Genomic DNA, 11,765 nt, shown 5'->3' with positions numbered 1-11,765 from the left:
AGTATGCTAGGCACCTAAAAACCCTCAAGAATCTAGGGATGCACCCCTTCTCTGCTGCCTGGCCCTCAAGCAACCATGGCAGCACTGGGGGCTGCAGAGGCAAAGGCATGCTTGGTCAAGTGATGCTCAGAGACTGTGGAAAGTGGGGAGCAGTAGAAGGAAGGGCTTCCCCTCCACCCTTTAGAGGGGCTGAGCAGAGAGGTTACCCTGACAGCATCAAAATGAGAGAAAATCTGAAAGTGTGGACATATCCCACAGGGCCTGCTGGATCTCCACAGCCATCAACCTAGGAAATTTAGTAAAGCAAGAGCATTACTTTGCTTGGATGTGCCAAGGCCTACGGCTGCTCAGCCTTGCCATTTTTATAGGTCCCATAGTGCGCTCAGGTTTCTTTGGGACACCTGATATTATCCTGCCAGCCAGGCAGAGCCCTCCCCAGCATCACATCCCTAGGGATCTCTCTGCTTCACTCAGGATTCAAGGCCATCGCTAAACAACGACAGTTTCTCTGACACTTTTGCATTATCCGTCCCACATGAGTGCCAAGATCATGAGTTAGCCTGGTCAGCACTTATCACCTTTCAGCCAGTGCCATCTATTCTAAATGTCATGGGCTTAAACAACTCTGCAATCGTGTCAGACAGGGAGAGGCAAAGATCTGTTGCACTAAGTCAGGTCTTGGAAGGGAAGTGCAAGTGCTAGTGGAGAAAGCCAGAATACAGGTAAGAAGGCAGAGGACAATTTTTTTGCTACTATTTCCAGGCTCTGTTTTAAGCACAGCATTCTGTTTGAAGCTTTTTCCTGTCTCAATAAATATATCTCCAGCATAATAAAGACTTTTCTGTATCCTAAAACTCCCACCACCTCCTCCCTCCAGGGCAAACTCATGCCCAGCATCAAGTGGCTAGCACACCCTCTCTTGTAAATAGCAGTGCGGGTGTTTGTAAAGGTTAAGCCTTGAGAGGCGTGTTGCAATCTGGACCTCGGGCTGTCTGGATTGCAGTATTTCGAATATCCCTTTAACTGCTCTAAACCATTATCGCTTCTTAAACGAGAGAGTTCAGGTGGCTGCACCGTGCTCTGCAGCTAAAGATAAACTGACCTCAGTAGCTTCAGTGCTCTGGGTAAATATGTTTGATCAGAATTGGCAGTACATGGCCCCTGGAACCGTCCGTCAACTCCAGACCAATGGCCCGGAGTCAGTGGTTTCAGGTTGTGTGCATCTGCTAGCCACAGTACTCAGCGGGGTGATCTTGCTGTCTTTTCTTTCACGGTTCTTGACCTTTTTAGTCTTGAAGCTTCCCTTCATAATTTTTTTTAACTTAGGGGCACCCTGGCTAAGAACCACTGAGCTAGAATCTAACTCATGCCCAGCAAGGGGGGCAGGCCTTCACCCCACTGTGCCCTACTTTTGCACCATCTGCCTTCTCCCAGCTCCTAGTCTGTACCTCAGCTCCTAGTCTGCATCTCCACCAGGGGCTTTAACACGAGAGACTAGAACCACTTCCCCTGGCTCTGGGAGCATGGGAGGAATTGAGAGGGTATAGGGGATGAGCTGGGATGAAAAGTGGAGCCCCAGGACTGCGTGGGGGGCACACAGAGCACAGTACATTGCAGGGAGCACAGGACCTGGCACAGGAACTTCTGTGGGGAGGGAGGAAGAGGCATTGAGAGCAGCCACAGATATCCTTGGTGCCAGGAGACAGAAGGAGCAATTGCTTACCTCCTGGAACAGGGGCCAGGCATTACAGCACCTTGGAAAGATCTCACAGCAGCCCGCCATGGCACCCTTGTCCAGAATCACTGTTCTACACCTCTGCCTTGCAGGGAGCTGAAGGGTCACTCTCATCTACCCCAAGCCATGAGCCATCCCTCCCCACTTAGGTTACATTTCTGCAGCAGCAGGTAAGAAACACAAATGTAGACAAGCAGTGGACTATTTATTCTGTCTGGGAGGCATATCCCAGCATTAGAAGCCCTGGGTTTCCCATTTACTTTGTATTGCCTGTAGCTGTCCTTCCAGGGCTAAAACCTCTGCTATAGCACCATAATGGCCTATGCCCCTTTTTTCAACCTAAAATAAAGAAACAGTGACACATGGTAAAGCAGGGCTGGCAGAGACTCAGGAGGTCATCTGGTCAAACTGTCCAGTCAAGGCAGGCTCCTCCCTGTAAAACCACCTTGGACAAGTGCTTATTTCACCTGATTTCCTTCTCTCAGTTAACTGAGGCTTCAGTGAGTTCTCAGCCAACTACTGGCAGAAACCCTGGTGCTTTCTGACTGACTTCCTCTTTGCTAGAGCTCATTGCTTGCAGATACAGAATGAAGTGCTAGTAGAATCATAGGAAAACAAGGCTTGAAAACAAGGCAGAAGTTCATTTAGTCAAACCCCCTGCTCTCTCTTCCTAGGCCTGGTATGGCAGGACCAATCAGAGCTATTGGCCAGGGCTGAAAGGGCTGGCTTCATGGAGAGACAGGCACTCTTGAGGTGAGAGATGGTCAGGGGATGACTAGATACATGCTCCATTCTGCAGGGCAGAAGCCATGGAGGATGTCCATGTCAGCTGGTCACCTACATCACTGCCACCAGGGGGAGGAAGGGTGGTCTAGTAGTTTTATTATGGGCCATGTGAGACCTAAGTTCAACTTCCCTGCTCTGCTGTAGTCATCATGGGTGACCATGAGCAAATCACTTAGATCTCTACTTACCAATGAACTCCTATTTAGGAACTAGACACCCAAATAGGTGCTATGTTCTCAGATACAACACAGCCCTTTTCCCCAAAAGCCAGCCCTTCAAAATTGGGGGGGCATGTAGTAAGCAGGGAAGCTGTTTTTTTCAATGGAAAAAAGTACATTTGGAGACACTGGATGTGTCTACACAAGTACTCCCTTTACTGAGTATTTTACTAATCAAATACACAGTAAAGCATCAGCATCTACACATGCACAGCAATTACTACACAGTAAAGCAGTCTAATGTGATGTTTTCTAGTACCTGTAGACACAGGCGCTAGAAATCTGCACATTAAACTAATGCATCAAAGTGCATGTGTTGACACTGACTGGGAACAAATTGTACCTAGTCAGCCTAGGCAGCAGGGGGCCACAGGGGGCAGGGGTGAACTGTTCTAGTTTGGTGGGACGTTGCCTCCCAGCCACATGGAGACTGAGACCCGTCCTGATCTCTACATGTGGCTGGGAGGCAGCTGCCCAGCCTCTGGGACAGCTCTTCTGCCACATGGGGATCAGGACAGGTCCTGATCTCCACATGGTTGGGAGGCAACTTCTTGACAACCAAGACTGCCCTCCCCTGCCCTGCAGAGAGCCGGACCAGCCCCTGTTCCCCCTGCCAGGCCACTGATGGCACCTGGGAGAGCCTGGAGCTCCATCTGACTGCTGCAGGGGGGCAGAGTAGGGCAGGAGCAGCCCTAGACTGAATTGTTCCCACTGGGAGCAAATTTGCTCCTGACAGGTGCATGTTCAGATGTGTGTGGGGACCCAGTTTAATAAGTTTGAATTTCCTGAACAGAAGATTCAAGTGCATTAATTGCATGTGTAGATGCACTCACTGTGTACGCCATGATGCACCCACTGTGCATGCCAAGATGGCTGCTGCTGGGGTCTGGCACAGGAAGCTGAAGGAGTGGAGTCCTGTGTTAACTCTCTGACAGCTGCAGCTGTTTGCTGAGCACTGTAGCTTGTGCCTGAAGCAGCAAGTGAGCTGCTGGTAGTATCTTGATGAGACTTATGATTTGGAAACCACACTTGATTTGCAGGAACTTCTATAAAGAACAGTAAGGAACCTGCAGTCTTGCTGCCCTTGTAAGTGTTTGGGGCATAAATGATTGTGACTCAGAGTAAGTCTCCTCAGGAACACAGAGCATCCAGGAAGTGTTACATTGCAAGAGACAGTCTGGGTGAGGCAGCAGGAACTTCCTCTCACACTGGGATGTTACTGTTGCCTGCTGTCTCACTCAGACTTTCTCCTGGGACGTCACATTTCCTGGACAGTGTGCTCCCAGGAGGACTTACTCTACATCATACCATTTGCCATGACTCTGGAGAAAATCTTTCCCCCACATTCTGCCTTCCAAAAATGGGGTGTGTTTTATTTAGAGGCATGTTGTCACTGAGAAAATGTAATATCTTTGTGGACTTAGGTCCTTGTCTGCGTCTCCCAGAGCCTCTCCAATACCCCACACAAGGCAGTTGCAAGGCTCTGTACATTCCACTGTACAAGCGCAGATGCTATGGAGATGAGGGCCATATCTGTGTCCTACATACATCCTCAGCTTCCCCCCTTTGCAGAGAATGGTGGTGTCTTAGAAAACAGCCTTTTGGACTCCTACTGCAGCTGTTCAAAAGACAGTAACTCACTCTATAGAGGAGCCCCCCTGTTTTAGTGTTGTCTCCAGTCCACATGTCACTGAAGAGGTTATCCTTGATGGCAATTGTTACTGCAACTCATGCAAGACAAATGTAAGATTGCAACATCTTAGACAGACCCAGGTTCTTCTGTTGTGCACTTATCTGAGATGTATCCTTCTGTGAGGTCCAGAAAGGAATAATTTTAGCCAGTATATTTGCTGAGACGGTATAGATTCATTTCCTCCATGCCAGGGTGCCTGCTGAAGAACTTCCTAATGTGACTCTCCAAAAGTCTAGCACCAAACAGGAGCTCTTAGAGCAGGGGCAGGCAATTATTTCAGGTCGAGGTCCACTTACTGAGTTTTGGCAAGCCATCGAGGGCCACATGACAGGCAGCCAGGGGCAGATAAATATTCATTTTCTAAATTTTTTAGGGGTCCCATGGGCCAGATAGAATGGCCTGGCAGGCCGCATTTTGCCCACCCCTGTCTTAGAGGTATCACTATAGTCACTTGTTCACTTCTCAATCCACTCCCCCTTCTCCCCCAGCATCCCATTGGTTTCATGTTTGTCTGGAGTATTGTGCAGGCTGAGGGGTTGCTGAGACCTTCTACACAGTTTAGTCTGCCATTTACTTTTGTTTCACCCTGCATTTTAAAGCCACATGCCTCTGGCTGCATGTACACATTTGCTCTCTCTGAACTTCTGACTATCATGCCCATTTGATTTTGAATGGTGCACTGGTGCACAGGCTCCCTCTTGTGTTAACTCCAGCAAGAGGCAGGATTTGACTGTCTGAAGAGGTCATTTCTAGGAGAGAAAGGAAAGCTGGCCAAGGATTTGCTGTGACAGGTGCTGGACTTCGGAATTTGGTCCCATCCATGCGTTGCTGGTTTGTTCATCTTCTGGGCACATATGTTGTATGGCCTGTATTCTCTCCAGAGCCTTTCTGGGTGGTCAGACAGGAGAGCAGTATAGGGATCTTTGGTCTGGGTTACCCAAGTGGCTGAGAGGAATAAACACAGTAGAGATGCTGTTTCCTGTGAAGATATCCCATTAAAGCAGTGGCAGTCAAGCTCCTTCAGTACAAGGACAGGGCCGAGCCTGGGAAGAGTGGAGGGGAGGGAGAGCTGGGTCAGAATGCTTCTTCAGGCTTAGCTCGGTATGTTTTTAGGATTATCGCTATCTTGTGTAAACATGTAGCCAGAAGGGACCTGGTCCTTAGAGAAGTATAGCTCAGACTGCAACTCCCTTGAGGGGCTGTACCAGCATTTCTAAATCAAGATTTGAGACATTCAGTTTTGACCAAGAAGCACAACTGAAGCATTCCAAAGTGTCCTGGATTGGGACCCAGTTCACAACTGTTGTGGGTCAGAGGCATCCACATGGATGGTGCCCTCACATTCCAGGTTGAACAGTATCTTTTAGGCACTGAAGTGTGTGGCGCTGACACCAGAGTGTGGGAGTGAGCAGCGGGTGAGCGGGGTAGCACTTGTATCCATGCTTTGGGGGTTCCTTGGAGTTGGTGACCTGCAGCTGGGAGTGTTTTCACTGCTTTCCCCTCTCTCCTAAACAGGAGTTCTGTAAAGTTCAGGTGAAAGGGGACATACTGGAGGACTGGAAGAGAGTTATCATAGGGTAACTATACAGATGCCAGACCTATACTAATTAGCACGCTCCAGCAGCCTCTGCTCTAGTAAAAGCACCCCCACTACCATTTTGAAATGTGAGATACTGAAAACATGTGACACTATGGGTACTTAAATTAGAGCAGCTCTTGGAGCCCTTTAATTAAAGCATCTTCCTTCCCCCCCGCCTGCACCCCAGAGCACATATAAAGAGTCCCATAGTGCCCAACTTCAAAACAAACAAACAAACAAAACCAATCAAAAGGAAGACTTGCAATAGTCAGAGGCATGGAGTAAGTTCCGTATGACAAGAGACTAAACAGGTTGGAGTTTCTCAGCTGAAAGGGAAAATGATAGAGCTCTACAAAATAATGGATGGTGCAGAGGAAGTAAATAGGGATTTACTATTTACTGTTTCCCACAATACCAGAATTAAGGGACACAAGTAAATTATTAGGAAGCAGGTTTAAAACAAACTAAAAAGTTCTTTTCCACACAGCCTGTCATTAGCTTGTGGAGCTCATTTCTACAAGACATTGTAGAGGCTGACAGTTTAACCAGGTGCAAAAAAGGACTGGACAAATAAATATATGCAATATAGGTCTATAAGGGATATGGATACATGATAGTTACAGATGCAACCTCCCCTGCCTACCTGTGTCACACCTACTAACTCCTATCCCTTCTGATCTCCCCTGCCATGTATTTGCATTTTCACAGACCTGCATTTTGCACATTGGCGTAAGCTTCTATTCAACCCTAGACAGTAGACAAACACCAATAGACTCTCCCTATGCCTGAAGAAGGGTGCTTGGGCCAAAAATCTTGTAAAGAATAATTTTTCCAACTATTCAGCTGGTCTAATAAAAGATATCACATTTACCCAAATAATCTTGTCTACCTCCACACTACGATTCCATAGGCCTCTGAATGCTGGAAGCGGTAAAGGAAGAGGGGTCAGGAACAGATCAGTCTGGATAGACCATGCAGAAATATTTTTCCCCTTAGCATCTGTTCTGTGTCACTGAGAGATACAGGATACTGGGCTAGATGGACCTGTGGTCTGACCCAGCATGGCACTTCTTACGTCTTATGTTCTAGAAGAAGGCCAGCTCAAACCTGATAAAAGAATGCCATCCTCTTCCTCTTCCTCACCGGTGCATAATTAACCGGCAGAAGTCATTTCTGAAAGTTGTCCTTGGGACCAAATGCTAAGCAGGCTTTAAAAAGATTTGGAAACATACAGGGGAAAAAAATGAAAATCTAGGTTTATAGCAGTAAGGACAGTATATCAGGGATCTTGGAAAGTTATAGGGACCATCCTGCTTTAGGGCAGTAGCCAGTCACTAATTAACAGAGGCCCCTGCTGCAGGGCACATTATTCTTTAACTGTGGGGTTACTGCCCTTTCTCTGATGGTGCTGACACTAGCCATGGTCAGAAGCAGTGCTCTGCTCTGAGGCAATCTGGCAGTTTTATGTCTTGGATATGACATCTGAAGAAAAAGGAAAGACTAAATTCAGGTAGAGGCCAGAGATCCTGTAGAGCGATTACTAAACACAATGCTGCTTTTCTGTGCCCAGAACAAGTGTTTGCTGGCACTCTCTTGGCAGTCAGTGGGGCTGGGGAGGGATCCAGAAGAGCTGGCTTTTGGGAAAGGGGAAATGTCTGTGTGCAATTCAATGCAAAGGTTTTAGGTACACTTGCATTGAAAGTTCATCAGAGGATTTTTTCCCCTCCATCTGAAAACAGTTTCTGGCAGTATTGGACACAAACCAGCCAATTCAAGCACACGCAGAAACATGCCTCTATACCAGATGTTGGGGTCCATAATCTGAACAGTGTAGCTGTGGCCCTGACCAGAGGGGCAAGGTCCTCTAGCCAGGAACCTCCAGCTTTGGTCCCAGCAGGAACATTGACACACCACAACCAAAGGCTTGAGCCAACACCCAGTATCTCTGGGAAGGATTTAAAACAACTTCACACATATAGCAGAATAGCGGGGTGGAGGGAACCAGCAAAGTCCAGAAGCCTGGGAAACACCCATGGTAGAAAATAGTAGAGGTGTGTGAAACAGGCCCTATTCAATTCGGATTTGGTTTCAGCCCAAATCAGGGACAGTGATTCAATTAGTTGATTTGGATCACTGTCCCGGTTTGATTTGGCTGAATCCGAATCTGAAGATGTGACGCCGACTCGGAGAATCAGCAATTTGGCCATAGACACAACTTTAAATGTTTTTTCTATGTACCTCGAGGTACCAGGCATGGCTCGTGAACGCTGCAATGGTGAGGCAGATGGAGTGTCCCACAGGAGTGCGGAGGGCGCCCCGCGATCGGCTGTAGGGGGCCCGGGGTGCCCCCCTCGACCCAGGAGGCACCAGTTCCCGAGCTGGGGAGGTGCAGGAGGGTGCAGGGGGGAGGGGGCTGTGCACTCCCCAGCAGACCCAGAAGTGCTTCTGGTCCACTTCCAGGTCTGCTGATGAGCGCACTGGGGAGCCCCCCATACTCCATCCACCCCATCATCGCAGCAATCACAAGCTGCCTGCTACCTCGAGGTACGTAGAAAAAACATTTAAAGCTGTGTCTATGTCTGAACCATTGAATCTTTCTTAATCTCTCCAAATCAATTCAGAGGGTTCTGATTTGATTCGGAGAGATAAAAAGGTCTCCTGATTCGATTCAGATTCAGAGATTTGGCCACCGAATCGAGCCAAATCTCCACTGAATCAAATCAGCGACTGAAGCTTCACACAGCCCTAGAACACAGGCATAGTTGTGCCTAGATCATCCTTGACCAGTGGGTGTCCAACCTCTTCTTGAACACCTCCAGCGATGGCAAGTCCACAACTTCCCTAGACAGTCTGCTCCACTGCCTCACTATTCTCACAGTTGAGAAGTTTTCCAGATTATACAATCTAAACTTAATTTGTTGCAACTTCAAGCCATTGTTCCATGTCCTCCTCATGTCCTCCGAGAGAAAAGGTGCTTTCCCAGTTCCTCATGGCACTCTTTCAAGTAATTGAAGACTGCTATCATGTCCCCTCTTAAGTGCCTTTTCCACAAACTGAACATGCCTAGCTCCTTCAGCCTCTCCTCTTACGAGCTGCTTTCCAAGCCTTTTATCATCTGTCTTGCCCACCTCTGAACACTAACTACGCCGCATCCTTTTTAAAAACTGAAACCCAGAACTGCACACACTACTCTAGATAAGGCCTAACCAGTGCTGAGTAGAGAAACACTATCACCTCCCATGTCTTGTACCTTATGCTTCTATTGATGCATCCCAAAACCACATCTGCCTTTTGTATGGCTGCATCGCACTGCAGAATATAGAATAACATCTTGCCCATTATCCATAAGCAGTATGTTTCCTCTAGGCATCTTCAAATGCTTAGCAAACAGTCCTCCTGTGTGGTCCTGGGGTCTTATGCAGTTCTCACTATTTTTTAGAGACAAACAGTGCTTTAGGAGATTGGGCCATTCTCTGCAGAAGCGTTCAGTAAATCTGGGTGCCCAACCTGTGGCATGTAGGGTTTGATTATGAGATGTGCTACCACATCTACCAAGTACTACCACACCTCAAATTAGTGGACACTGAAACTGTACCCAAGTCAGTGGCAGAGACACTTACCAGCACCTATTCAGGAGTAAGTAAAATTACCACTGACAAACAGCAAAAGGGTAGGTAAGTTTGTGCCTTTGTTGTTTTAATTTTATTAATTGTTCTGTTGCTGAAATTAGTGCATGTCAGAGAGAGACAGATGACATCTCCACTGCCTATAGTACACATACACCTGTTGGGCTGTTTGGATAACTATTCAATTGAAAGAACTAGTGTTCCACTGGTAAAGGTTCCCTTCTTTGTCTGTTTTCCATACCCATATTAGCTGGCTATGGCATCGTCACTGTGGCTGCTTAGGCCTGGAGGACAGCTTCTAACTGCAGGGACTGCTGGGGTTTTAAGAACTGTTTTAAATAATTAATGCTGCCTGATTAGATGCACAATTCCCTCTGCCAGTTTACGATGTACAACCCATTTGTAGTACAGACGTATTTGCTTCTAGCTTCAGGCACTATTGCCCTTTAGTCATAGCAAAAGTTAAGCAACACATGGTACACAGTAATAATAAGGGATGCACAAAAAGCTCTGCCTGTCTTATGTTACAGGAAAAGAGACATGTAATCCACAAGTAATAGAGATAATAGGTGCTGAACTTGGCTGTGCTGGGTACTTATAACTCAATATAATAAGTAGCTTCATGAAAAGGTTGCCATTCTTATCTTTGTGGAATTTGGTGCTCACAGAATTATCAAATTTTCTCATGTACAAAACATACCTTCCCCCCAAAATAAGCCCCCCCAAGACTGGGGTGTGTGTATTTAGGGGAAGCTGACTTCTCTCCCTCGAATAAAAGCATTCTGATTTGATCCTGCTCCACACTGCAGCAATTACTACATTACTACAGGAAACTGAGGGAGTCAGGTGATTCATTGATCTTCACTCTAGAGGTGTTAATGATCACCACTGCTTTTTAATGGTTTTGATGTTCCACTATTCAAGCTAACTTTTCTTAGGGCAATTTGGCTGTCTGCTAGCTGCTCCTAGTCTCTCTCCTCCTATTTCACAGTCCTGGAAACTCTTTCACTCTCTTCAAAAGCATGGATCCACCCATAAAGACCCATAAAGACCAGTCTTCAGCAGTAGCTAGGGTTTCAGCTTGAGTTTTGGAGGAAAGGGAGGCTGAGTCAGATGAAGATTAAGCCCTGTCCCTGCTCTGTGCAGCCTTAACTATGGCAAATATCTTCTTTTTCTTCATTCTGCCTTTCAAAAACAAGGTGTATATTCTATTTTTGGGCATTGCAGAGCCTGGCTATGGACTTTGTGTGCTACAGCAACACAAAGAACAACAGTAATCAAAAGTGCAGCTCACAAATTTTATGCTCCACTATGCCCAGGGGGAATGGGTGCCAAGTGCCAGAAGAGGAGAGGAGGGGGTTGGTATTCTTACCTGTCCTGTGGACCTACAGACTTTGATTGCTGCTTCCACATTGCTGTCTGTCCACCCCTGATTGTTGCTGTGGTGTCCTGAATCCAGCTGCTGCTGTGCAGTATGGGCCAGCTGCTGCCTTGGCACAGACTCCCCAGGGGAAGCACTATTTCAGTGCCCCTTTCAAGTCAGTGCCTGGGACTGGTGGCCCATTCACCCACCCCAAATTACGCCCCTGACAATAATTACCTGAATCATACAGTTATGAAAGCTCAGTCCATGGGCACTCCGAATAAAACTGTGCCCATGAGGACTGAACCTGGCAGCCAAGTAGGCTGCTTTCAACTGCTAAATAAAGCAGTAGCATTTGTTTTAGAAGCCAGTCATTTCATAGGGATAAGTATTCCTGGGTTGGTGCATTTGCCTCTCTCAGCTGTGAATGGCTGAGAGCCTGAGACCCCCAGGAGTCCCTCAGCTTTGTGGGTGTGGGGGTGGCTACACACACCGGGTTTCATAGTGGTGCTGGTGTTTCAACTGGGAGGACAAAACCATGAGGCTTGACCACTGCACTGAGTTTAGGCCCAGCTGGGACAGCTCCAGCTCCAGCTCCAGCTCCAGCTCCAGCTCCAGCTCCAGCTCCAGCTCCAGGTCTCAGTTGGACAGTATCAGAGAATCAGGCTGAGTCATTCCCAGGAAGAGGCTATACGCACACTGGCCAATATAAGCTCTGGCCAGACAGCAGGGAGCTGTCTGGGCAACAAACTGCCTTGCTGTGTG

At 47.5% G+C, this 11,765-nt stretch overlaps 1 long non-coding RNA gene across 1 annotated transcript; it reads right to left on the bottom strand.

Annotated features, from left to right (window-relative positions):
• Positions 1 to 4,961: 4,961 nt before the first annotated feature.
• On the bottom strand, positions 4,962 to 11,137 carry LOC109309577. Its single transcript, XR_002100978.1, has 2 exons — positions 11,010 to 11,137; positions 4,962 to 5,475 (listed from the first exon to the last, which is right to left on the bottom strand). It is a non-coding gene; the product is annotated as an uncharacterized LOC109309577 (long non-coding RNA).
• Positions 11,138 to 11,765: the final 628 nt, after the last annotated feature.

The sequence above is a fragment of the Crocodylus porosus genome, unplaced genomic scaffold (assembly GCF_001723895.1).
Source record: "Crocodylus porosus isolate Cpor-Errol unplaced genomic scaffold, CroPor_comp1, whole genome shotgun sequence".
NCBI classification, from domain to species: Eukaryota; Metazoa; Chordata; order Crocodylia; family Crocodylidae; genus Crocodylus; species Crocodylus porosus.
The sequence above is the reverse complement of the archived record's forward strand: the minus strand, read 5'-3'. Positions and strand labels throughout refer to the sequence as shown.